This window comes from Giraffa tippelskirchi, chromosome 11 (genome assembly GCF_054371585.1).
Source record: "Giraffa tippelskirchi isolate mGirTip1 chromosome 11, T2T-mGirTip1v1.2.pri, whole genome shotgun sequence".
Taxonomy (NCBI): domain Eukaryota; kingdom Metazoa; phylum Chordata; class Mammalia; order Artiodactyla; family Giraffidae; genus Giraffa; species Giraffa tippelskirchi.
The window spans coordinates 71,894,114-71,916,993 of record NC_137285.1 but is presented as its reverse complement, the minus strand read 5'-3'; the positions used below and the strand labels follow the sequence as shown (position 1 = coordinate 71,916,993).

General features: G+C 70.3%; 1 long non-coding RNA gene across 1 annotated transcript; it reads right to left on the bottom strand.

Moving 5' to 3' along the window:
• Positions 1-527: 527 nt before the first annotated feature.
• On the bottom strand, positions 528-21,622 carry LOC145527256 (uncharacterized). Its single transcript, XR_014069595.1, has 2 exons — positions 21,564-21,622; positions 528-1,364 (listed from the first exon to the last, which is right to left on the bottom strand). It is a non-coding gene; the product is annotated as an uncharacterized LOC145527256 (long non-coding RNA).
• Positions 21,623-22,880: the final 1,258 nt, after the last annotated feature.

Here is a 22,880-nt window from a genome sequence, read left to right as displayed (position 1 = left end):
GCAATCAGGTATTTCCTCAGAGGCACTTGTAGGGAAACCAAGGAAACACACAGGTTCATCCCTGGAGCGGATTCGAAACCAGTCGGTGCAGGGGGAGTCAGTCAAGGAGATTTCTAGATGTCAGGGTCGGGTCCTTGAGCGGGTTGCCATGCCCTTCTCCAGGAGACCTTCCTGGCCCGGGGATGGAACCCGGGTCTCCTGCATCGCAGGCAGACTCTTGACCGTGTGAGCCACCAAGGAAGCTCTGTCGGAAATGTTCACCGAGTCCTCTTGTTGTAGCCACGCGTTCTGGGAAACAAACTCACTCAGAAGGACCATGCAGGTAGTGGAGTGCAGTTTCTTACACCAGCGGGCCCAAGGCAGAGTCTTCTCTTAGCCAAGGACCCCGACCAGCATTCGTGAAAATCTTTTATACCTCAGGGGTATGTGTCTGAACCCACCACCCCAAATTCCTTGAGACTTACCTAAACAAAGGAAGGGTAAAGACAATCCCGATAACCCCATCATTCATGTGTTATAAGACGAGATACACAGTGGACATTTATTCACAGGCCTGTGGTCATATCCTGATACACATAATGGAACTGATGGCTTTGTTCTGTGACAGAGATAATTAGCATATTCTTTTAGGCCACGGAGAGTCCAAGTACAAGCCCCAAAGGCTGTTTTATCCGGGTGTGTGTGTGTGTGTGTGTGTGCGCGCGCGCGCGCACGCGCGGGCAGGCGCCTGCGTGTGTGTGTGTGCGTGTCCGGTTTTCCATTGGTATGCCCCTTCTATAGACACCGGGCACAAAGTTCAGAGTCCATTGGGAGGGTGACCGTGCGTGTAGCCTCATGTTCGCAGCCTGGCCTAAGATGGAGTCCAGCTCTGTCTGTTTCCTCCTTCACTCTAGCTTCCATCTGCAGAGCTTCAGGCACAGGGCCTTTTGAGTTCTCCGTCAGAAGGGCAAGAGATGGTGGCAAATGTCCCCCCAGAGAGGGTTGTCCCCTCTGACAGAGCTTCCGATATCGGAGGCAACTCAGAAAACTTCAGGATCCAGTCCCACTTTCGGGGGAAGCACCACAGGCAAAGGACCAAACACACGTGGCCCAGGAATCTCCCATCCAGAAGTGGATATCCCCGTTTCACAGAAACATCCTCTGGGCCCCTAAGGAACGTATGGAAATCACTCTCTCGCCAAGGAGAGAAGAATCCTCACTGAGAGTTTCTGAAGTCTGGAAGGACCAGGTAGAGAGAAAAAGAGAAACGATTCTATTCCGCTGACAGGGGCATTATTGTTTGAAGCGACCAAGTGGATGTCCGTCTTTTCCAATTCCCATTTTAAACATTGTGTCCTTTCCGGTCCTTTGTGGTCTCTTTGGATCTGGAAAGCAACAGAGTTAACGGTAAGGTCCTTTTTTTTTTTTTTTTTTAATGATTATGATTATTTTCCCCCCCTGCCTGTCTGCCTGTCCCTCCCCCTCTTCTCTCTGTCTCTCGCGCTTTTCACTCAGGTTAGGGAATTCACAACAACAACAACAAAAGTAGTGAGAAATCTGTATTTCTGCAGGTCAGGAAGCAACAGGTAAGAACTAGACATGGAACACAACAGGCTGGTTCCAAATAGGGTAAGGAGTCCATCAAGGCTCTCTATCATCACCCTGCTTATTTAACTTATATGCCGAGTACAGCATCACGAGACACGCTGGGCTGGATGAAGCACAAGCTGGAATCAAAATGGCTGGGAGAAATAGCAATCCCCTCAGATATGCAGATGACACCACCCTTATGGCAGAAATGAAGTATAGAGTGGGTTTACAAAGTCGTGCTCGTTTCGGGTTTTCAGATTCTTTTCCCTCAGAGGTGAATCCAAAGTAGGAAGCCTACATTTCCTGTGCTGCCTGGTAGGTGCTTGTGGATTGTATGATGTACATGTCGTATGTGTACACGTTCAACCCGACCTCCTAAGTGGACCGTCCTGCCCCTCCCCGCCCCAACGTATTTTCGTCAAGAAGTCAGGCATCCATTTGAGCATCCTACTCCTCAGGTCATCCGATCCCATGGAAGAAGTCAATCCTCCCGTTTTTCCATCGGTCCTCTACACGTCGCCTGATGATGATGGGGGGTGACCGGAAGACTGACAGTTCTGAAGAATTTTGCAAGAGATTCGGTGAAGGCTCCTAGGATTTGCTCAGTGAAGTGGGTGGCGTGTCAACCACTAGGGACCGTGGAAGGTATGCCCCAAGTGGCAAACAGCGTTACCTTCCACAGAGAAAGCTCTACCTAGCATACCAAGGATGCTTGACCACGCACCCGCCCCGCCCCCCCCCCCCAGGTGACAGGCGTGACGGGTCAGACTGTAGAAATCTTCCTGTCAAGGGTGTATTAACAGGCAGAGGCACCTTAGAGGCACCCTGTCCTGTGAAGCTGGAGGTGGGGAGGAAGGGGCAGAGGGACGATGAAGAAGGGAAGGAGAAAGTGAGGGACAGGGACACCACACAGTGTGTGTGGGGGGCGTGTCTGTGCCGTGTGTGGGTTCCACGTGGGTGTGTGCGCCTGTGGGTGCGGGTGTGAGGGGAGGCGGGCAGAGGCAGAGGCAGGGAGACACACAGCCAGGTCAAGGATAACATAATGTGTGTGGGGGGAGGGGCGGGGGTGGGTGGGTGCGTGCGTGCGTGGTGTGTGCGTGGGGGGGGTGGCGCACAGGACCGTGTGTGAAGGAGGGCAGTGTGTGGGGGGCAAGTGTGTGTGTGGGGGGGTGTCTGTGCTGTGTGCGGGTGCCACGTGGTTGTTAAGCGGGGGGTGGGGGGGAGGGGCGGGCAGAGAGACACACCCGGGCCAAGGACAACGTACTGTGTGGCGGAGCGGGCGGGGGGTGGGTGGGAGTGTGGGTGCGGGGTGTGTGCGTGTGTGCGGTGCCCCATAGGACCGTGGGGGGGGGCAGTGTGTGTGTGGGGGTGTGGGTCTGTGCTGTGTGCAGATCCCACGTAAGTGTGAGTGAGGGGAGGGGCAGAGGTAGAGGCAGAGGGACACAGCCAGGCCAAGGACAACATAGTTTGGGGGAGGGTCGGGGTGGGGGGTGCGAGTGTGCGTGCGGGGTGTGTGCGTGTGTGCGATGGCGCCTAGGACTGTGCGGGGGGGCGGGCAGTGTGTGGGGGGTGGTGTGTCTGTGCTGTGTGCGGGTGCCACGTGGGTGTGTGCGCCTGTGGGTGCGGGTGTGGGGGAGGGGAGCGGGCAGTGACAGCGGCAGAGAGAGACAGCCAGGCCAAGGACAACGTAGTGTGTGGGGGAGCGGGCGGGGGGTGGGAGTGTGGGTGTGGGGTGTGTGCGTGTGTGCGGTGGCCCATAGGACCGTGGGGGGGCAGTGTGTGTGTGGGGGGGTGTCTGTGCTGTGTGCAGGTCCCACGGAGGTGTGAGTGGGGGGAGGGGCAGAGGCAGAGAGACACAGCCAGGCCAAGGACAACATAGTGGGGGGGGGCGGGGGGGTGGGAGTGTGCGTGCGGGGTGTGTGCGCGTGTGCGATGGCGCATAGGACCGTGTGTGGGGTGTTGCGTGTGTGCGACGGCACATAGGACCGTGTGTGGGGTGTTGTGTCTGTGCTGTGTGGGAATGCCACGGGGGTGTGTCCGGGTGTGTGGGGGGGCGGGCAGTGACAGAGGCAGAGAGAGACAGCCAGGCCAAGGACAACGTAGTGTGTGTGGGCGGGGTCGGGGTGCGGGGTGGGAGTGTGCGTGCAGGGTGTGTGCGGAGGCGCCTAGGACCGTGCGGGGGGGCGGGCAGTGTGTGGGGGGTGGTGTGTCTGTGCTGTGTGCGGGTGCCACGTGGGTGTGTGCGCCTGTGGGTGCGGGTGTGGGGGAGGGGAGCGGGCAGTGACAGCGGCAGAGAGAGACAGCCAGGCCAAGGACAACGTAGTGTGTGGGGGAGGGGGCGGGGGGGAGTGTGGGTGCGGGGTGTGTGCGGTGGCCCATAGGACCGTGGGGGGGGCAGTGTGTGTGTGTGTGGGGGTGTCTGTGCTGTGTGCAGGTCCCACGGAGGGGTGAGTGGGGGGAGGGGCAGAGGCAGAGGCAAAGAGACACAGCCAGGCCAAGGACAACATAGTGTGGGGGGGGCGGGGCGGGGGGTGGGAGTGTGCGTGCGGGGTGTGTGCGTGTGTGCGATGGCACCTAGGACCGTGTGTGTAGGGGGGCAGTGTGGGGGGATATTGTGTCTGTGCTGTGTGCGAATGCCACGGGGGTGTGTGCGCCTGTGGGTGCGGGTGTGGGAGGGGCGGGCAGTGACAGAGGCAGAGAGAGACAGCCAGGCCAAGGACAACGTAGTGTGGGTGGGCGGGTTCGGGGTGCGGGGTGGGGAGTGTGCGTGCGGGGTGTGTGCGTGTGTGCGGAGGCGCCTAGGACCGCGCGGGGGGGGGCAGTGTGTGTGTAGGGGGGGGTGTCTCTGCTGTGTGCGGGTGCCACGTGGGTGTGAGGGGGGCGGCGGGCAGAGAGACACACAGCCAGGCCAAGGACAACATAGTGTGTGGAGGGGGAGGGGCGGGGGTGGGTGGGGGGTGTGTCTGTGCTGTGTGCGGGTGCCACGTGGTTGTTAAGGGGGGGGCGGGCAGAGAGACACACAGCCAGGCCAAGGACAACATAGTGTGTGGGGGAGGGGCGGGGGGGTGAGAAGCAGTGTGGGTGCCGGGTGTGTGCGTGGGTGCGGTGGCCCATAGGACCGTGTGGGGGAGGGCAGTGTGTGTGGGGGGTGTGTGTCTGTGCTGTGTGCAGGTCCCACGTAGTTGTGAGTGGGGGGAGGGGCAGAGGCAGAGGCAGAGGCAGAGAGACACACAGCCAGGCCAAGGACAACATAGTGGGGCGGGTGGGAGTGTGCGTGCGGGGTGTGTGCCTGTGTGCGGTGGCGCATAGGGCCGTGTGTGTAGGGGGCCAGTGTCGGGGTGGTGGTGTGTCTGTGCGCCACGTGGGTGTGGGGGGGGGCCGGCAGAGAGACAGAGCCAGTCCAAGGACAACGCTGTGTGTGTGTGTGAGTGGGTGTGCAGGGTGTGGCCGGCGTGTGTGCGGGTGCTGCGTAGGGCCGTGCGGGAGTGCGTGCGCTGTGTGTGTACGCGTTGGGGGCGTGGGCAGCGTGTGTAGGTGGTGCGGGCAGAGACAGAAAGACACAGTCAGCAAAGGACAACGTGCACGGATATTCTTCTGAATATTTGCTTGTGTTTTCTGAGCTCATCACCTCCGGGATCAAGCTCACTCCCGTGCAACGGGAGTCTGCCCCCCTCACCTCAGCCACCACCGGCCAGCACTTGTCTTGGGCAGACAAGGGAGTGTTCCGATTTGGCCGGCGCGGGGGGGGGGGTGGGGTGGCGGAGGAGTGGGGTGGGTGCGCAGGGTTTCGTTGTCACGAGGCGAACTTTGACCCTTGTGTTCTGCCCCTGAACCTCACTGGAGCGACTGGACCCGCGTGACCTGTCACGTCTTGGTTTCAACATCCTTGGCGGGAGAACTAAGATTCCCCCATGCGAAGTGATCAGGCCAGAGAGAAGGAAGTCGATTCCCTTGGGATCCAATGCCCGTTTTCTCGAATCCAGTTAAGTTTCGTCAAGATTTCCCACCCAAACCGAAAAGCCGAAGTGGCTACCTATCCCCGCCCCCTTGACCTCTGTCCCAAGGTGCCCCTCCCACACCGCCTCCTTCCACAGCCTCAAGGCATTCAAGAGTTAGCCGGCCCGGGCCGGCTCCATCCGTGGTCGCCCCGCCCCAAGACCCTCTGAAAAAGCGCCCGACAGGCAGGTGGCGCCCGACCCCCAACCAGCTATCCAGTGAGCCAGCCCCAGCATAGGAGCTTAGTGGGCGACCGACGGGGACTCGTTGCCAGACGGAGCCCATCCTAGTTCGCGTTTCTCCGCTCAGTCAACGGCGCAGACAGGAGAACGGGATCCGCCAACACTTCTCGAGAACGTCCCTGGGCGAGGGATGACGGACGCACGGACGGACGGGACGGGAAGGATTCTTGACTCCCCACCCACGGAGCAGCGGAATGCACTCCCATCCGAGGGGGATCGCAGGCCCACGTCAGACGGTGTGAGCACACGCCCCAGAACAACAACTCGCCAGCATCCCCGTCCGTGTCCCCGTCACCATCTTTGGGCACGCCAGGAGAAAGCCCTTTTGTGACCCGGACGACGGCTCTTTCGGCAAAAGCAACGTTGAGCAACGGCACAAATGAAGAGACTTGGATTTGAAACGACGCGTTCATATTGCAGCGCCTCAAAAGCAAAAGCACGCACTCGTCCCTCACATAACCGCAACCAACAAACCCGACGCACCTGAAAAAGAAAAAGCAAACGGAAGAGAACGGGTCGATCTGGCGGCTCGGTCGCCGAGACCAGATCAACCCCGGAAGGCAGGGCGAGCCGAGAGCCCACTCGGGTGAGGTCGAGCGGGATCAACACGGCAGCTCGGCGGCAGAGGTCGCGAGTGGGAGAGGTCCGTCCGGGTGCTCGACCCGCGGGCGCTGGCCGCTCTGCGGCCCAGTGAGGGAAGGAGGGGGGGAGGGGCGGAGACCCTGACAACTGGGCGACGCGCGCGCGCTGGCGGCTCGGCTGGCAAGGTCGCGAGTGGGAGAGGCCCGGCCGGCAGGTGGACCCGCGGGCACCGCCAGCTCGGCGGCAGAGTGAGGGAAGGAGGGAGGAGGGGCGGAGTCCCTGCCAGGCGGGCGACGCGCGCGCGCTGGCGGCTCGGCGCCAGAGGTCGCGAGTGCGAGAGGCCCGGCCGACAGGTGGACACGCGGGCACCGCCAGCTCGGCGGCAGAGTGAGGCAACGGGGTGAGGGGCAGACAGCCTGACAGCCGGGCGACGGGCGCGCGCTGGCGGCTCGGCGGGCGAGGTCGCGAGTGGGAGAGGCCCGGCCGACAGGTGGACACGCGGGCACCGCCAGCTCGGCGGCAGAGTGAGGGAAGGGGGGGGAGGGGCAGACACCCTGACACCCGGGCGACGGGCGCGCGCTGGCGGCTCGGCGGGCGAGGTCGCGAGTGGGAGAGGCCCTGCCCGCAGGTGCACCCGCGGGCACCCGCAGCTCGTCGACAGGGTTAGGGAAGGGGGGGAGTTAGGGAAGGGGGGGAGGGGCTAGAACCCCGTCGGGCTCGTCGACCCGCGGCTCCAAGCGGCTCTGCGGCCGAGTTAGGGGAGGAGGGGGGGAGGGGCAGACAGCCTGACAGCCGGGCGACGGGCGCGCGCTGCCGGCTCGGCGGGCGAGGTCGCGAGTGGGAGAGGCCCTGCCCGCAGGTGGACCCGCGGGCACCCGCAGCTCGTCGACAGGGTTAGGGAAGGGGGGGAGGGGATAGAGCCCCGTCGGGCTCGTCGACCCGCGGCTTCTGGCGGCTCTGCGGCCGAGTTAGGGAAGGGGGGGGAGGGGCAGACTCCCTGCCAGGCGGGCGACGCGCGCGCGCTGGCGGCTGGGCGCCATAGGTCGCGAGTGCGAGAGGCCCGGCCGACAGGTGAACACGCGGGCACCGCCAGCTCGGCGGCAGAGTGAGGGAAGGGGGGGGAGGGGCAGACACCCTGACACCCGGGCGACGGGCGCGCGCTGGCGGCTCGGCGGGCGAGGTCGCGAGTGGGAGAGGCCCGGCCGACAGCTGGACCCGCGGGCACCGCCAGCTCGGCGGCAGAGTGAGGGAAGGAGGGAGGAGGGGCGGAGTCCCTGCCAGGCGGGCGACGCGCGCGCGCTGGCGGCTCGGCGGCAGAGGTCGCGAGTGCGAGAGGCCCGGCCGACAGGTGGACACGCGGGCACCGCCAGCTCGGCGGCAGAGTGAGGGAAGGAGGGAGGAGGGGCGGAGTCCCTGCCAGGCGGGCGACGCGCGCGCGCTGGCGGCTCGGCGCCAGAGGTCGCGAGTGCGAGAGGCCCGGCCGACAGGTGGACACGCGGGCACCGCCAGCTCGGCGGCAGAGTGAGGGAAGGGGGGGAGGGGCAGACAGCCTGACAACCGGGCGACGGGCGCGCGCTGGCGCCTCGGCTGGCGAGGTCGCGAGTGGGAGAGGCCCTGCCCGCAGGTGGACACGCGGGCACCCGCAGCTCGTCGAGAGTTAGGGAAGGGGGGAAGTCAGGGAAGGGGGGGAGGGGATAGAACCCCGGCGGGCTCGTCGACCCGCGGCTCCTGGCGGCTCTGCGGCCGAGTTAGGGGAGGAGTGGGGGAGGGGCAGACAGCCTGACAGCCGGGCGACGGGCGCGCGCTGGCGGCTCGGCGGGCGAGGTCGCGAGTGGGAGAGGCCCTGCCCGCAGGTGGACCCGCGGGCACCCGCAGCTCGTCGACAGGGTTAGGGAAGGGGGGGAGTCAGGGAAGGGGGGGAGGGGCAGACAGCCTGACAGCCGGGCGACGGGCGCGCGCTGGCGGCTCGGCGGGCGAAGTCGCGAGTGGGAGAGGCCCTGCCCGCAGGTGCACCCGCGGGCACCCGCAGCTCGTCGACAGGGTTAGGGAAGGGGGGGAATTAGGGAAGGGGGGGAGGGGCTAGAACCCCGTCGGGCTCGTCGACCCGCGGCCCCAAGCGGCTCTGCGGCCGAGTTAGGGGAGGAGGGGGGGAGGGGCAGACAGCCTGACAGCCGGGCGACGGGCGCGCGCTGCCGGCTCGGCGGGCGAGGTCGCGAGTGGGAGAGGCCCTGCCCGCAGGTGGACCCGCGGGCACCCGCAGCTCGTCGACAGGGTTAGGGAAGGGGGGGAGGGGATAGAGCCCCGTCGGGCTCGTCGACCCGCGGCTCCAAGCGGCTCTGCGGCCGAGTTAGGGGAGGAGGGGGGGAGGGGCAGACAGCCTGACAGCCGGGCGACGGGCGCGCGCTGCCGGCTCGGCGGGCGAGGTCGCGAGTGGGAGAGGCCCTGCCCGCAGGTGGACCCGCGGGCACCCGCAGCTCGTCGACAGGGTTAGGGAAGGGGGGGAGGGGATAGAGCCCCGTCGGGCTCGTCGACCCGCGGCTCCTGGCGGCTCTGCGGCCGAGTTAGGGGAGGAGTGGGGGAGGGGCAGACAGCCTGACAGCCGGGCGACGGGCGCGCGCTGGCGGCTCGGCGGGCGAGGTCGCGAGTGGGAGAGGCCCTGCCCGCAGGTGCACCCGCGGGCACTCGCAGCTCGTCGACAGGGTTAGGGAAGGGGGGGAGTTAGGGAAGGGGGGGAGGGGCTAGAACCCCGTCGGGCTCGTCGACCCGCGGCTCCAAGCGGCTCTGCGGCCGAGTTAGGGGAGGAGGGGGGGAGGGGCAGACAGCCTGACAGCCGGGCGACGGGCGCGCGCTGCCGGCTCGGCGGGCGAGGTCGCGAGTGGGAGAGGCCCTGCCCGCAGGTGGACCCGCGGGCACCCGCAGCTCGTCGACAGGGTTAGGGAAGGGGGGGAGGGGATAGAGCCCCGTCGGGCTCGTCGACCCGCGGCTCCTGGCGGCTCTGCGGCCGAGTTAGGGAAGGGGGGGGAGGGGCAGACTCCCTGCCAGGCGGGCGACGCGCGCGCGCTGGCGGCTGGGCGCCATAGGTCGCGAGTGCGAGAGGCCCGGCCGACAGGTGGACACGCGGGCACCGCCAGCTCGGCGGCAGAGTGAGGGAAGGGGGGGGAGGGGCAGACACCCTGACACCCGGGCGACGGGCGCGCGCTGGCGGCTCGGCGGGCGAGGTCGCGAGTGGGAGAGGCCCGGCCGACAGCTGGACCCGCGGGCACCGCCAGCTCGGCGGCAGAGTGAGGGAAGGAGGGAGGAGGGGCGGAGTCCCTGCCAGGCGGGCGACGCGCGCGCGCTGGCGGCTCGGCGGCAGAGGTCGCGAGTGCGAGAGGCCCGGCCGACAGGTGGACACGCGGGCACCGCCAGCTCGGCGGCAGAGTGAGGGAAGGAGGGAGGAGGGGCGGAGTCCCTGCCAGGCGGGCGACGCGCGCGCGCTGGCGGCTCGGCGCCAGAGGTCGCGAGTGCGAGAGGCCCGGCCGACAGGTGGACACGCGGGCACCGCCAGCTCGGCGGCAGAGTGAGGGAAGGGGGGGAGGGGCAGACAGCCTGACAACCGGGCGACGGGCGCGCGCTGGCGCCTCGGCTGGCGAGGTCGCGAGTGGGAGAGGCCCTGCCCGCAGGTGGACACGCGGGCACCCGCAGCTCGTCGAGAGTTAGGGAAGGGGGGAAGTCAGGGAAGGGGGGGAGGGGATAGAACCCCGGCGGGCTCGTCGACCCGCGGCTCCTGGCGGCTCTGCGGCCGAGTTAGGGGAGGAGTGGGGGAGGGGCAGACAGCCTGACAGCCGGGCGACGGGCGCGCGCTGGCGGCTCGGCGGGCGAGGTCGCGAGTGGGAGAGGCCCTGCCCGCAGGTGGACCCGCGGGCACCCGCAGCTCGTCGACAGGGTTAGGGAAGGGGGGGAGTCAGGGAAGGGGGGGAGGGGCAGACAGCCTGACAGCCGGGCGACGGGCGCGCGCTGGCGGCTCGGCGGGCGAAGTCGCGAGTGGGAGAGGCCCTGCCCGCAGGTGCACCCGCGGGCACCCGCAGCTCGTCGACAGGGTTAGGGAAGGGGGGGAATTAGGGAAGGGGGGGAGGGGCTAGAACCCCGTCGGGCTCGTCGACCCGCGGCCCCAAGCGGCTCTGCGGCCGAGTTAGGGGAGGAGGGGGGGAGGGGCAGACAGCCTGACAGCCGGGCGACGGGCGCGCGCTGCCGGCTCGGCGGGCGAGGTCGCGAGTGGGAGAGGCCCTGCCCGCAGGTGGACCCGCGGGCACCCGCAGCTCGTCGACAGGGTTAGGGAAGGGGGGGAGGGGATAGAGCCCCGTCGGGCTCGTCGACCCGCGGCTCCAAGCGGCTCTGCGGCCGAGTTAGGGGAGGAGGGGGGGAGGGGCAGACAGCCTGACAGCCGGGCGACGGGCGCGCGCTGCCGGCTCGGCGGGCGAGGTCGCGAGTGGGAGAGGCCCTGCCCGCAGGTGGACCCGCGGGCACCCGCAGCTCGTCGACAGGGTTAGGGAAGGGGGGGAGGGGATAGAGCCCCGTCGGGCTCGTCGACCCGCGGCTCCTGGCGGCTCTGCGGCCGAGTTAGGGGAGGAGTGGGGGAGGGGCAGACAGCCTGACAGCCGGGCGACGGGCGCGCGCTGGCGGCTCGGCGGGCGAGGTCGCGAGTGGGAGAGGCCCTGCCCGCAGGTGCACCCGCGGGCACCCGCAGCTCGTCGACAGGGTTAGGGAAGGGGGGGAGTTAGGGAAGGGGGGGAGGGGCTAGAACCCCGTCGGGCTCGTCGACCCGCGGCTCCAAGCGGCTCTGCGGCCGAGTTAGGGGAGGAGGGGGGGAGGGGCAGACAGCCTGACAGCCGGGCGACGGGCGCGCGCTGCCGGCTCGGCGGGCGAGGTCGCGAGTGGGAGAGGCCCTGCCCGCAGGTGGACCCGCGGGCACCCGCAGCTCGTCGACAGGGTTAGGGAAGGGGGGGAGGGGATAGAGCCCCGTCGGGCTCGTCGACCCGCGGCTTCTGGCGGCTCTGCGGCCGAGTTAGGGAAGGGGGGGGAGGGGCAGACTCCCTGCCAGGCGGGCGACGCGCGCGCGCTGGCGGCTGGGCGCCATAGGTCGCGAGTGCGAGAGGCCCGGCCGACAGGTGGACACGCGGGCACCGCCAGCTCGGCGGCAGAGTGAGGGAAGGGGGGGGAGGGGCAGACACCCTGACACCCGGGCGACGGGCGCGCGCTGGCGGCTCGGCGGGCGAGGTCGCGAGTGGGAGAGGCCCGGCCGACAGCTGGACCCGCGGGCACCGCCAGCTCGGCGGCAGAGTGAGGGAAGGAGGGAGGAGGGGCGGAGTCCCTGCCAGGCGGGCGACGCGCGCGCGCTGGCGGCTCGGCGGCAGAGGTCGCGAGTGCGAGAGGCCCGGCCGACAGGTGGACACGCGGGCACCGCCAGCTCGGCGGCAGAGTGAGGGAAGGAGGGAGGAGGGGCGGAGTCCCTGCCAGGCGGGCGACGCGCGCGCGCTGGCGGCTCGGCGCCAGAGGTCGCGAGTGCGAGAGGCCCGGCCGACAGGTGGACACGCGGGCACCGCCAGCTCGGCGGCAGAGTGAGGGAAGGGGGGGAGGGGCAGACAGCCTGACAACCGGGCGACGGGCGCGCGCTGGCGCCTCGGCTGGCGAGGTCGCGAGTGGGAGAGGCCCTGCCCGCAGGTGGACACGCGGGCACCCGCAGCTCGTCGAGAGTTAGGGAAGGGGGGAAGTCAGGGAAGGGGGGGAGGGGATAGAACCCCGGCGGGCTCGTCGACCCGCGGCTCCTGGCGGCTCTGCGGCCGAGTTAGGGGAGGAGTGGGGGAGGGGCAGACAGCCTGACAGCCGGGCGACGGGCGCGCGCTGGCGGCTCGGCGGGCGAGGTCGCGAGTGGGAGAGGCCCTGCCCGCAGGTGGACCCGCGGGCACCCGCAGCTCGTCGACAGGGTTAGGGAAGGGGGGGAGTCAGGGAAGGGGGGGAGGGGCAGACAGCCTGACAGCCGGGCGACGGGCGCGCGCTGGCGGCTCGGCGGGCGAAGTCGCGAGTGGGAGAGGCCCTGCCCGCAGGTGCACCCGCGGGCACCCGCAGCTCGTCGACAGGGTTAGGGAAGGGGGGGAATTAGGGAAGGGGGGGAGGGGCTAGAACCCCGTCGGGCTCGTCGACCCGCGGCCCCAAGCGGCTCTGCGGCCGAGTTAGGGGAGGAGGGGGGGAGGGGCAGACAGCCTGACAGCCGGGCGACGGGCGCGCGCTGCCGGCTCGGCGGGCGAGGTCGCGAGTGGGAGAGGCCCTGCCCGCAGGTGGACCCGCGGGCACCCGCAGCTCGTCGACAGGGTTAGGGAAGGGGGGGAGGGGATAGAGCCCCGTCGGGCTCGTCGACCCGCGGCTCCAAGCGGCTCTGCGGCCGAGTTAGGGGAGGAGGGGGGGAGGGGCAGACAGCCTGACAGCCGGGCGACGGGCGCGCGCTGCCGGCTCGGCGGGCGAGGTCGCGAGTGGGAGAGGCCCTGCCCGCAGGTGGACCCGCGGGCACCCGCAGCTCGTCGACAGGGTTAGGGAAGGGGGGGAGGGGATAGAGCCCCGTCGGGCTCGTCGACCCGCGGCTCCTGGCGGCTCTGCGGCCGAGTTAGGGGAGGAGTGGGGGAGGGGCAGACAGCCTGACAGCCGGGCGACGGGCGCGCGCTGGCGGCTCGGCGGGCGAGGTCGCGAGTGGGAGAGGCCCTGCCCGCAGGTGCACCCGCGGGCACCCGCAGCTCGTCGACAGGGTTAGGGAAGGGGGGGAGTTAGGGAAGGGGGGGAGGGGCTAGAACCCCGTCGGGCTCGTCGACCCGCGGCTCCAAGCGGCTCTGCGGCCGAGTTAGGGGAGGAGGGGGGGAGGGGCAGACAGCCTGACAGCCGGGCGACGGGCGCGCGCTGCCGGCTCGGCGGGCGAGGTCGCGAGTGGGAGAGGCCCTGCCCGCAGGTGGACCCGCGGGCACCCGCAGCTCGTCGACAGGGTTAGGGAAGGGGGGGAGGGGATAGAGCCCCGTCGGGCTCGTCGACCCGCGGCTCCTGGCGGCTCTGCGGCCGAGTTAGGGAAGGGGGGGGAGGGGCAGACTCCCTGCCAGGCGGGCGACGCGCGCGCGCTGGCGGCTGGGCGCCATAGGTCGCGAGTGCGAGAGGCCCGGCCGACAGGTGGACACGCGGGCACCGCCAGCTCGGCGGCAGAGTGAGGGAAGGGGGGGGAGGGGCAGACACCCTGACACCCGGGCGACGGGCGCGCGCTGGCGGCTCGGCGGGCGAGGTCGCGAGTGGGAGAGGCCCGGCCGACAGCTGGACCCGCGGGCACCGCCAGCTCGGCGGCAGAGTGAGGGAAGGAGGGAGGAGGGGCGGAGTCCCTGCCAGGCGGGCGACGCGCGCGCGCTGGCGGCTCGGCGGCAGAGGTCGCGAGTGCGAGAGGCCCGGCCGACAGGTGGACACGCGGGCACCGCCAGCTCGGCGGCAGAGTGAGGGAAGGAGGGAGGAGGGGCGGAGTCCCTGCCAGGCGGGCGACGCGCGCGCGCTGGCGGCTCGGCGCCAGAGGTCGCGAGTGCGAGAGGCCCGGCCGACAGGTGGACACGCGGGCACCGCCAGCTCGGCGGCAGAGTGAGGGAAGGGGGGGAGGGGCAGACAGCCTGACAACCGGGCGACGGGCGCGCGCTGGCGCCTCGGCTGGCGAGGTCGCGAGTGGGAGAGGCCCTGCCCGCAGGTGGACACGCGGGCACCCGCAGCTCGTCGAGAGTTAGGGAAGGGGGGAAGTCAGGGAAGGGGGGGAGGGGATAGAACCCCGGCGGGCTCGTCGACCCGCGGCTCCTGGCGGCTCTGCGGCCGAGTTAGGGGAGGAGTGGGGGAGGGGCAGACAGCCTGACAGCCGGGCGACGGGCGCGCGCTGGCGGCTCGGCGGGCGAGGTCGCGAGTGGGAGAGGCCCTGCCCGCAGGTGGACCCGCGGGCACCCGCAGCTCGTCGACAGGGTTAGGGAAGGGGGGGAGTCAGGGAAGGGGGGGAGGGGCAGACAGCCTGACAGCCGGGCGACGGGCGCGCGCTGGCGGCTCGGCGGGCGAAGTCGCGAGTGGGAGAGGCCCTGCCCGCAGGTGCACCCGCGGGCACCCGCAGCTCGTCGACAGGGTTAGGGAAGGGGGGGAATTAGGGAAGGGGGGGAGGGGCTAGAACCCCGTCGGGCTCGTCGACCCGCGGCCCCAAGCGGCTCTGCGGCCGAGTTAGGGGAGGAGGGGGGGAGGGGCAGACAGCCTGACAGCCGGGCGACGGGCGCGCGCTGCCGGCTCGGCGGGCGAGGTCGCGAGTGGGAGAGGCCCTGCCCGCAGGTGGACCCGCGGGCACCCGCAGCTCGTCGACAGGGTTAGGGAAGGGGGGGAGGGGATAGAGCCCCGTCGGGCTCGTCGACCCGCGGCTCCAAGCGGCTCTGCGGCCGAGTTAGGGGAGGAGGGGGGGAGGGGCAGACAGCCTGACAGCCGGGCGACGGGCGCGCGCTGCCGGCTCGGCGGGCGAGGTCGCGAGTGGGAGAGGCCCTGCCCGCAGGTGGACCCGCGGGCACCCGCAGCTCGTCGACAGGGTTAGGGAAGGGGGGGAGGGGATAGAGCCCCGTCGGGCTCGTCGACCCGCGGCTCCTGGCGGCTCTGCGGCCGAGTTAGGGGAGGAGTGGGGGAGGGGCAGACAGCCTGACAGCCGGGCGACGGGCGCGCGCTGGCGGCTCGGCGGGCGAGGTCGCGAGTGGGAGAGGCCCTGCCCGCAGGTGCACCCGCGGGCACCCGCAGCTCGTCGACAGGGTTAGGGAAGGGGGGGAGTTAGGGAAGGGGGGGAGGGGCTAGAACCCCGTCGGGCTCGTCGACCCGCGGCTCCAAGCGGCTCTGCGGCCGAGTTAGGGGAGGAGGGGGGGAGGGGCAGACAGCCTGACAGCCGGGCGACGGGCGCGCGCTGCCGGCTCGGCGGGCGAGGTCGCGAGTGGGAGAGGCCCTGCCCGCAGGTGGACCCGCGGGCACCCGCAGCTCGTCGACAGGGTTAGGGAAGGGGGGGAGGGGATAGAGCCCCGTCGGGCTCGTCGACCCGCGGCTCCTGGCGGCTCTGCGGCCGAGTTAGGGAAGGGGGGGGAGGGGCAGACTCCCTGCCAGGCGGGCGACGCGCGCGCGCTGGCGGCTGGGCGCCATAGGTCGCGAGTGCGAGAGGCCCGGCCGACAGGTGGACACGCGGGCACCGCCAGCTCGGCGGCAGAGTGAGGGAAGGGGGGGGAGGGGCAGACACCCTGACACCCGGGCGACGGGCGCGCGCTGGCGGCTCGGCGGGCGAGGTCGCGAGTGGGAGAGGCCCGGCCGACAGCTGGACCCGCGGGCACCGCCAGCTCGGCGGCAGAGTGAGGGAAGGAGGGAGGAGGGGCGGAGTCCCTGCCAGGCGGGCGACGCGCGCGCGCTGGCGGCTCGGCGGCAGAGGTCGCGAGTGCGAGAGGCCCGGCCGACAGGTGGACACGCGGGCACCGCCAGCTCGGCGGCAGAGTGAGGGAAGGAGGGAGGAGGGGCGGAGTCCCTGCCAGGCGGGCGACGCGCGCGCGCTGGCGGCTCGGCGCCAGAGGTCGCGAGTGCGAGAGGCCCGGCCGACAGGTGGACACGCGGGCACCGCCAGCTCGGCGGCAGAGTGAGGGAAGGGGGGGAGGGGCAGACAGCCTGACAACCGGGCGACGGGCGCGCGCTGGCGCCTCGGCTGGCGAGGTCGCGAGTGGGAGAGGCCCTGCCCGCAGGTGGACACGCGGGCACCCGCAGCTCGTGGAGAGTTAGGGAAGGGGGGAAGTCAGGGAAGTGGGGGAGGGGATAGAACCCCGTCGGGCTCGTCGACCCGCGGCTCCTGGCGGCTCTGCGGCCGAGTTAGGGAAGGGGGGGGAGGGGCAGACTCCCTGCCAGGCGGGCGACGCGCGCGCGCTGGCGGCTGGGCGCCATAGGTCGCGAGTGCTAGAGGCCCGGCCGACAGGTGGACACGCGGGCACCGCCAGCTCGGCGGCAGAGTGAGGGAAGGGGGGGGAGGGGCAGACACCCTGACACCCGGGCGACGGGCGCGCGCTGGCGGCTCGGCGGGCGAGGTCGCGAGTGGGAGAGGCCCGGCCGACAGCTGGACCCGCGGGCACCGCCAGCTCGGCGGCAGAGTGAGGGAAGGAGGGAGGAGGGGCGGAGTCCCTGCCAGGCGGGCGACGCGCGCGCGCTGGCGGCTGGGCGCCATAGGTCGCGAGTGCGAGAGGCCCGGCCGACAGGTGAACACGCGGGCACCGCCAGCTCGGCGGCAGAGTGAGGGAAGGGGGGGGAGGGGCAGACACCCTGACACCCGGGCGACGGGCGCGCGCTGGCGGCTCGGCGGGCGAGGTCGCGAGTGGGAGAGGCCCGGCCGACAGCTGGACCCGCGGGCACCGCCAGCTCGGCGGCAGAGTGAGGGAAGGAGGGAGGAGGGGCGGAGTCCCTGCCAGGCGGGCGACGCGCGCGCGCTGGCGGCTCGGCGGCAGAGGTCGCGAGTGCGAGAGGCCCGGCCGACAGGTGGACACGCGGGCACCGCCAGCTCGGCGGCAGAGTGAGGGAAGGAGGGAGGAGGGGCGGAGTCCCTGCCAGGCGGGCGACGCGCGCGCGCTGGCGGCTCGGCGCCAGAGGTCGCGAGTGCGAGAGGCCCGGCCGACAGGTGGACACGCGGGCACCGCCAGCTCGGCGGCAGAGTGAGGGAAGGGGGGGAGGGGCAGACAGCCTGACAACCGGGCGACGGGCGCGCGCTGGCGCCTCGGCTGGCGAGGTCGCGAGTGGGAGAGGCCCTGCCCGCAGGTGGACACGCGGGCACCCGCAGCTCGTCGAGAGTTAGGGAAGGGGGGAAGTCAGGGAAGGGGGGGAGGGGATAGAACCCCGGCGGGCTCGTCGACCCGCGGCTCCTGGCGGCTCTGCGGCCGAGTTAGGGGAGGAGTGGGGGAGGGGCAGACAGCCTGACAGCCGGGCGACGGGCGCGCGCTGGCGGCTCGGCGGGCGAGGTCGCGAGTGGGAGAGGCCCTGCCCGCAGGTGGACCCGCGGGCACCCGCAGCTCGTCGACAGGGTTAGGGAAGGGGGGGAGTCAGGGAAGGGGGGGAGGGGCAGACAGCCTGACAGCCGGGCGACGGGCGCGCGCTGGCGGCTCGGCGGGCGAAGTCGCGAGTGGGAGAGGCCCTGCCCGCAGGTGCACCCGCGGGCACCCGCAGCTCGTCGACAGGGTTAGGGAAGGGGGGGAATTAGGGAAGGGGGGGAGGGGCTAGAACCCCGTCGGGCTCGTCGACCCGCGGCCCCAAGCGGCTCTGCGGCCCTCACGGGGGCTCGCGCCCACCGCCACCTACACACACACCCAGAGCCGCGGCCGGCCCGGGAGAACGCTCTCCCGCCTGCCTACCGGCGTGCCCGCCACGGGCCTCACTCGCGCGACCCCGCCGCGCCAGGTCCCTCCCCTCACTTCTCTCAGGGACTCCGAGGGCACTGCTCCGCCCGGGGACGACACCCACAGGAGGCGAAGCCGACTCGGTCCCAGACAGGGGGGGAAGGGCACGCGGGCGGTCGCACGCGCGGGCCGAGGAGGAAGGCCGGCAGCGGCGGGGAGGGGCCGGCAAGCGCGCACAGCGACGGCCACGGGACAGGGGCCGCGGGCGCCGCCCGGGGACCAGAAAAGACCACCGGGAACACGGCCGGGCCGCCAGGAAAACCAGCGCGGGATCCCGCCGCCACCCACACACGAGGGCGGTCCCGCGACGCCTGGGACGCCGGCCGGCCCCGGCCGGCCCCGGAGCGGAGTCCCACGCCCCGGCCCCGCCGCCAGGGCCGGCGGCGCCGTCCACCCGTCTCCTCCCGTCCACCCTCGACGGATCCGTCTTTCCATCTAGTCTGACCCCGAGGCGCCACATCCCGGGGACACGCTCTCGAGCGAGGCGGCCCAGACCGCGCCCGCGCGCCGCCACCGGCTCGGGGACGAGGGCGGGCGCGACGGACTCCTCCTCGACACGGCCGCGGGGCTGGGGAAGCCGGGGCCGACCGGGCGTCGCCCCCCGGCCCTTCTCCACCTGCACTCACACCGCGGGGCCGGCCGCACGCACGCGGCGCACGCACGGTCCTCCCCCACGTGCCGGACACCCGGCGGGGCCCGGCGGGACCCTCCCCCGACTCGGCGGGGGGAGGCGCGGGCCGCGGTAGGCAACGAGCGGCACACGGCCCCACCGCGGGGCCGGCGCACCCATCCCCCCTCACAGAGGAGAGGCGGGGGGATTCTGCCCACGTGCTCTGGGCAGTCGCCACGGCGGCTACACTGCGCACTCAGGAGGGGCAGCGGCCGGGGGCTCCGGTACCCCAGAGGCTCCCTCTCGGATCGCTAGAGAAGGCTTCCTCACCGAGGGCGCGCCGTCCCTCACCCCATCGTCTCTCCTTCGGGCCCACGGAGGCGCTCCACGAGCCGCCGATCCTCGACTGGGCGGGAGGGGTCTGCGGTACAGGTAAGCGGACGACCACACGGGAGCGTGTGCACGGCCCGTGCCTCCACGACGAGGCAGCACCTGCCCCCAACGGAAGAGGCGAGGGGAACAGGCACGCCTCTCTTCCCGTCTCGACCCCTCCCCCAACGAGAGCCACTCGCGGGACACACACACACACCACCGCGGTGAGGGACACGAGGAGGACGCCGGGTTAAGGGAAACGACACCACCGCTCGGCCTCAGGCACCTGAGGGGCGACCTGGAGCGCTCCAGGGGCACCACCGAGGGTCAAACGAGGCACGCTCACCCACCCACGCGGGGCGCGCGGCGCAGCAGCGGGCACAGCCCTCCCCACCGCGGGGAGGGCCGCTCGCGGGACACGCGCCGAGAAGGCGAAGCGAGAGCGTCCGCTGTGTCCGAAGACCGACGGCCTCACTGACGCCCCGTGGAGGGGGGGCGGGCAGGAGACCGAGAGTCAGGGCCGGAGGCCACACCCACCCTCCCGCCTTCCTCACCCTCCCCGACGGGCAGGGGGAAAGGCAGGCGAGGAGCCCCGTGGACAGACTGAGAAGACCGCACACGTTCACCAGGAACGCCCGTCCCTCGCCTGGCACGGCTTAGGCCCGGCCCGGGAGAGCACGACCACACCACATCGATCCGTTGAGCCGAGGGGGAGGGGGGAAGGCACGGTGAGGACAGTCGCCGGAGGGGCCCGCTTTAAGCCTCACCGGCCGCCTCCCCCCGCCACACCTCACCTCGCCTCAGGCGACAGCCGCCGACGACCCCAGGAGGAGGAGCTGCCTGACACGGGGCACGGGGCCTACAGAGCGGGGGTCGTCCCGGCCACCACCGGGCGCCCGCAGCGGGGGGGTCACACAGGGTAGAAGACCCACGGCGCCTCGCCCCGCCGCCCTCGGGTCGCCCAGAGACCGGAGGTGGCGCCACGGGTCGGGTCTGCCAGACACGCCACGCAGGAGCCGGCGCACAGGCCCAGGCCGGCGGCCCAAAGGCCCAGGCGCCCCGCGTGCGTCCAGAGGCCCAAAGTCCTCGGCGGCAGACGCCGAGAGAGACCGTGTCGGCACTTACCTGGTGGCAGAAAAGGCCCATTTCGGGCGACAAAATGACAGCGCCCGACAGCGGGGCCCACCCACGACTGGCAGGGAGAGACCTTGGCACCTTGGCACCGCCACCTGTCCCCAGCACTACCCCAGAAACACCAGGCCCGGAGCTGTCGGGGGTCATCTGGTCGACTGGGGGGGGGAGGGGGGCGAAGGGGGCGCCCGGTGGGCGAAGTGGGGGCGCAGACGCCAAGGGGGAGGGAGCTGGCCGGGGACGCCCTCCCCCTTCGCCCGCACGGGTAGGTGTACCCGTCCGTCCGAGTCTCCGAGCGGGGGTTTGGCTACGAGTTGCCAAAGAGAAAAACGAAGAGAGACCCGCCGGCGAGGCGCCTCCCACGAGACGAGCGGACCCCAACGAGGGACCACGCCCGGGGCCCCAGACCGTCCTGTCCGGGGCACCCAGGACGGCTCGAGCCGGTCCCTGACCTCCTGGCCGTGATTCAGGGAGTTGGGGAGGGGTGAGAAAGCAAACCCTCCGGGGTGGCGAACCCTCCTGAAAGGGCGGGAAAGCAAAAACCTCCTGAAGGGAGACGCAAACCCTTCTGAAAAGGCGAACAGCAAACCCTTTGGAGGGCGGGAGCCAACCCTCCTGAAGGAAGAAAGCAAACCCTCCTGAGGGGGGCCCGGGAGGAGGCCAGACCGCCGAGTCCCAGGCGCTCCAGGGAGGGACGACCCTCTCCCTCCCTGCCCACCGCGGCGGCCCGGCCCAGGTAGGGTCCGGCCGGTCCGTCTCCGCGGCCGGAGGGGCACGGGGAGACGCTGGTCGACCCGGTCAGGCCACCCCAGAGCCCGGCTCTGGAGCGCCGCCGCCGCCGCGACGGCCACCCTCCTCGGGAACCTAGAGAGCCAATCTCCGGCGACAGCAGGACGTCCCTAGGCCTCGGCGCCACCGCCACTGTCGCCGCCAGCAGAGCTGGTCTCTGAGAGCTGTGCCTCGGGCCCGGCGGCTGAGTCACAACCCTCCTGAAGGTCGCCGAAGCTCCAGAGGGGAGGGACACTATAAAAGCGGCCGCCAGGTGGCTCCTGACAACCGGCTCCAATGTCCCGAGGACGGGTCGCTGTCGCCGGCCGCCGAGGACGCCACAGCGCCGGCCGCCCAAACGCCCGAGCTCGGCCCGGAGCCGCCGCCTCCGAGAGACGCGACGCGACGCGACCCCGGCCGCAGAGGAAGGGAGAGGAGCTGGGAAATAGCTCCCCAGGAGGCTGCCACGAAGGAGACGCGCTCCCCCCCACCCACCCACGCGATTCCAGGCTGGTGGGGGGACATTCCACGGAGACGCCGGCGGGCGGCGGGGCTCGGGGCGGGGACGGCCGAGAGAGGGGCACCAGTGACATCCCGGGCTCCCCCGGGCCCCCTCCCCCGAAGGAGGAGGGAGGGAGGGAGAGAGAGAAGGGAGGGAGGCAGGGAGGGAGGGACCGACCGGCAAAGCGAAACCAGGCAAGCGCTGCTCGGAGAACAAAGCAGGACTTCTCGAAAGCAGACAGAGACACAGACACGCAAGCCCAGGAGCAAGAAAGGAAAAGAAGGAGACACTCGGACCCCCAACAAGAGAAAACGAAAGTCAACCTGTGTCGAGACCGTGATCAAGTCCAACGACAACAAACACAAGCATGCGCCGGTGGGTGGGGAAAGGGCACTTGAGGTCAGGAGAACATGGATTTCAAAATAACTGGCCACAAACACCGGAAAGGAAAGGCGGCCGGGCGGCCGGGCCGGGCGGTCTGGTCTGGGGTGGGGTGGCAGGGCTGCTGGGGGCGGGGGTCGGTGGCGGGGGTGGGGGGTGGGGGGTGGGGGGTGGGGGAAACGGGAGCACCCAGAACGAGGAGGAGACTGTCGGCCGTGCCGAGACACGGAAACATCGCACGGCTGGGGACCCGTTCCTATCGTCTTCCCCGGGGTGTGAAAGAGACTTGGCCTCCCGTCTCCTGAGAGTTCATCTCCCCAGCAACAACGGTCAGGCAAGCTGTCGGGTGTGTGTGTGTTGCGGGGGGTTGGGGGGCGGGGTGGGGAGAAAAAAGAAGACACCTTTCAAGTGAAAGGAGGGAGCGTAAAGGTCACTGAACCCTCTGACAGCGGCCTTCCATTTTCCAGACCAGTGACACGTTCCCCCAAGTCGCCCGGTTCCAGAAAACGCTTTTCGGAAACAGAATCCTCGGGGCCCGCGAACTCCTGAGGAATCCTCGGATGAGCTTCCGGGCCAGGCTATACCGTAGGCAGCGTGCTTCCCCTGAAGCCAAAGCCACGGGCTCCAGAGGGCCGCGTCCAAGAAGCTGATCTCGTACGGAACCCGGTGTCTTCTTCTCTAGGACACTCCTAGAAGCAGCAAGAGCGCCAGTTTGTGAGACTCGAAGGTGAAGCCGGCACGACGTAAACCCAGCGATGTGTGCGGTCAGAGGCCCATCTAGATTCGAGCTCCAGTTCTGGAGGGGAGCAGTGGGGACAGGAGGGTGGCCTGCGAGTCCGCCGTCCCGTCCCCACTCCTCCTGTGAACATCCGCCCCGTGGAAGGTGTCGAGGAACCGCATGACCTGACCTGCGGGGTGAACCGTCGCCAAAGACAAAGAATTCCTCCAGCCAGGCGTTGTCCGCAGCCACGAACCCCTTCCCTCCGTCGCCCGGCCTTTCAGAATGCCACGTGGAGCCCTCTCGAGACGTGTGGGGCTTGGAGGTATGGGCCCCCGAATTCTCCTCGCCCGGCCCTGCAAGAAACCATTCCGTGCCTGCCCCACATGAAGACTTCTCGGGCTTTTCGGTGGACCGGGCCTCCCAGGGTGCCCCTGCACCCGGCACCCTGCGACACCCCGAGAGATCCCACGGAGAAACGTCTCCGGCCACTCGCGCGGCACCTGCCTCGCTGGCGGGCGCCCCTTCCAACCTCCCCAGA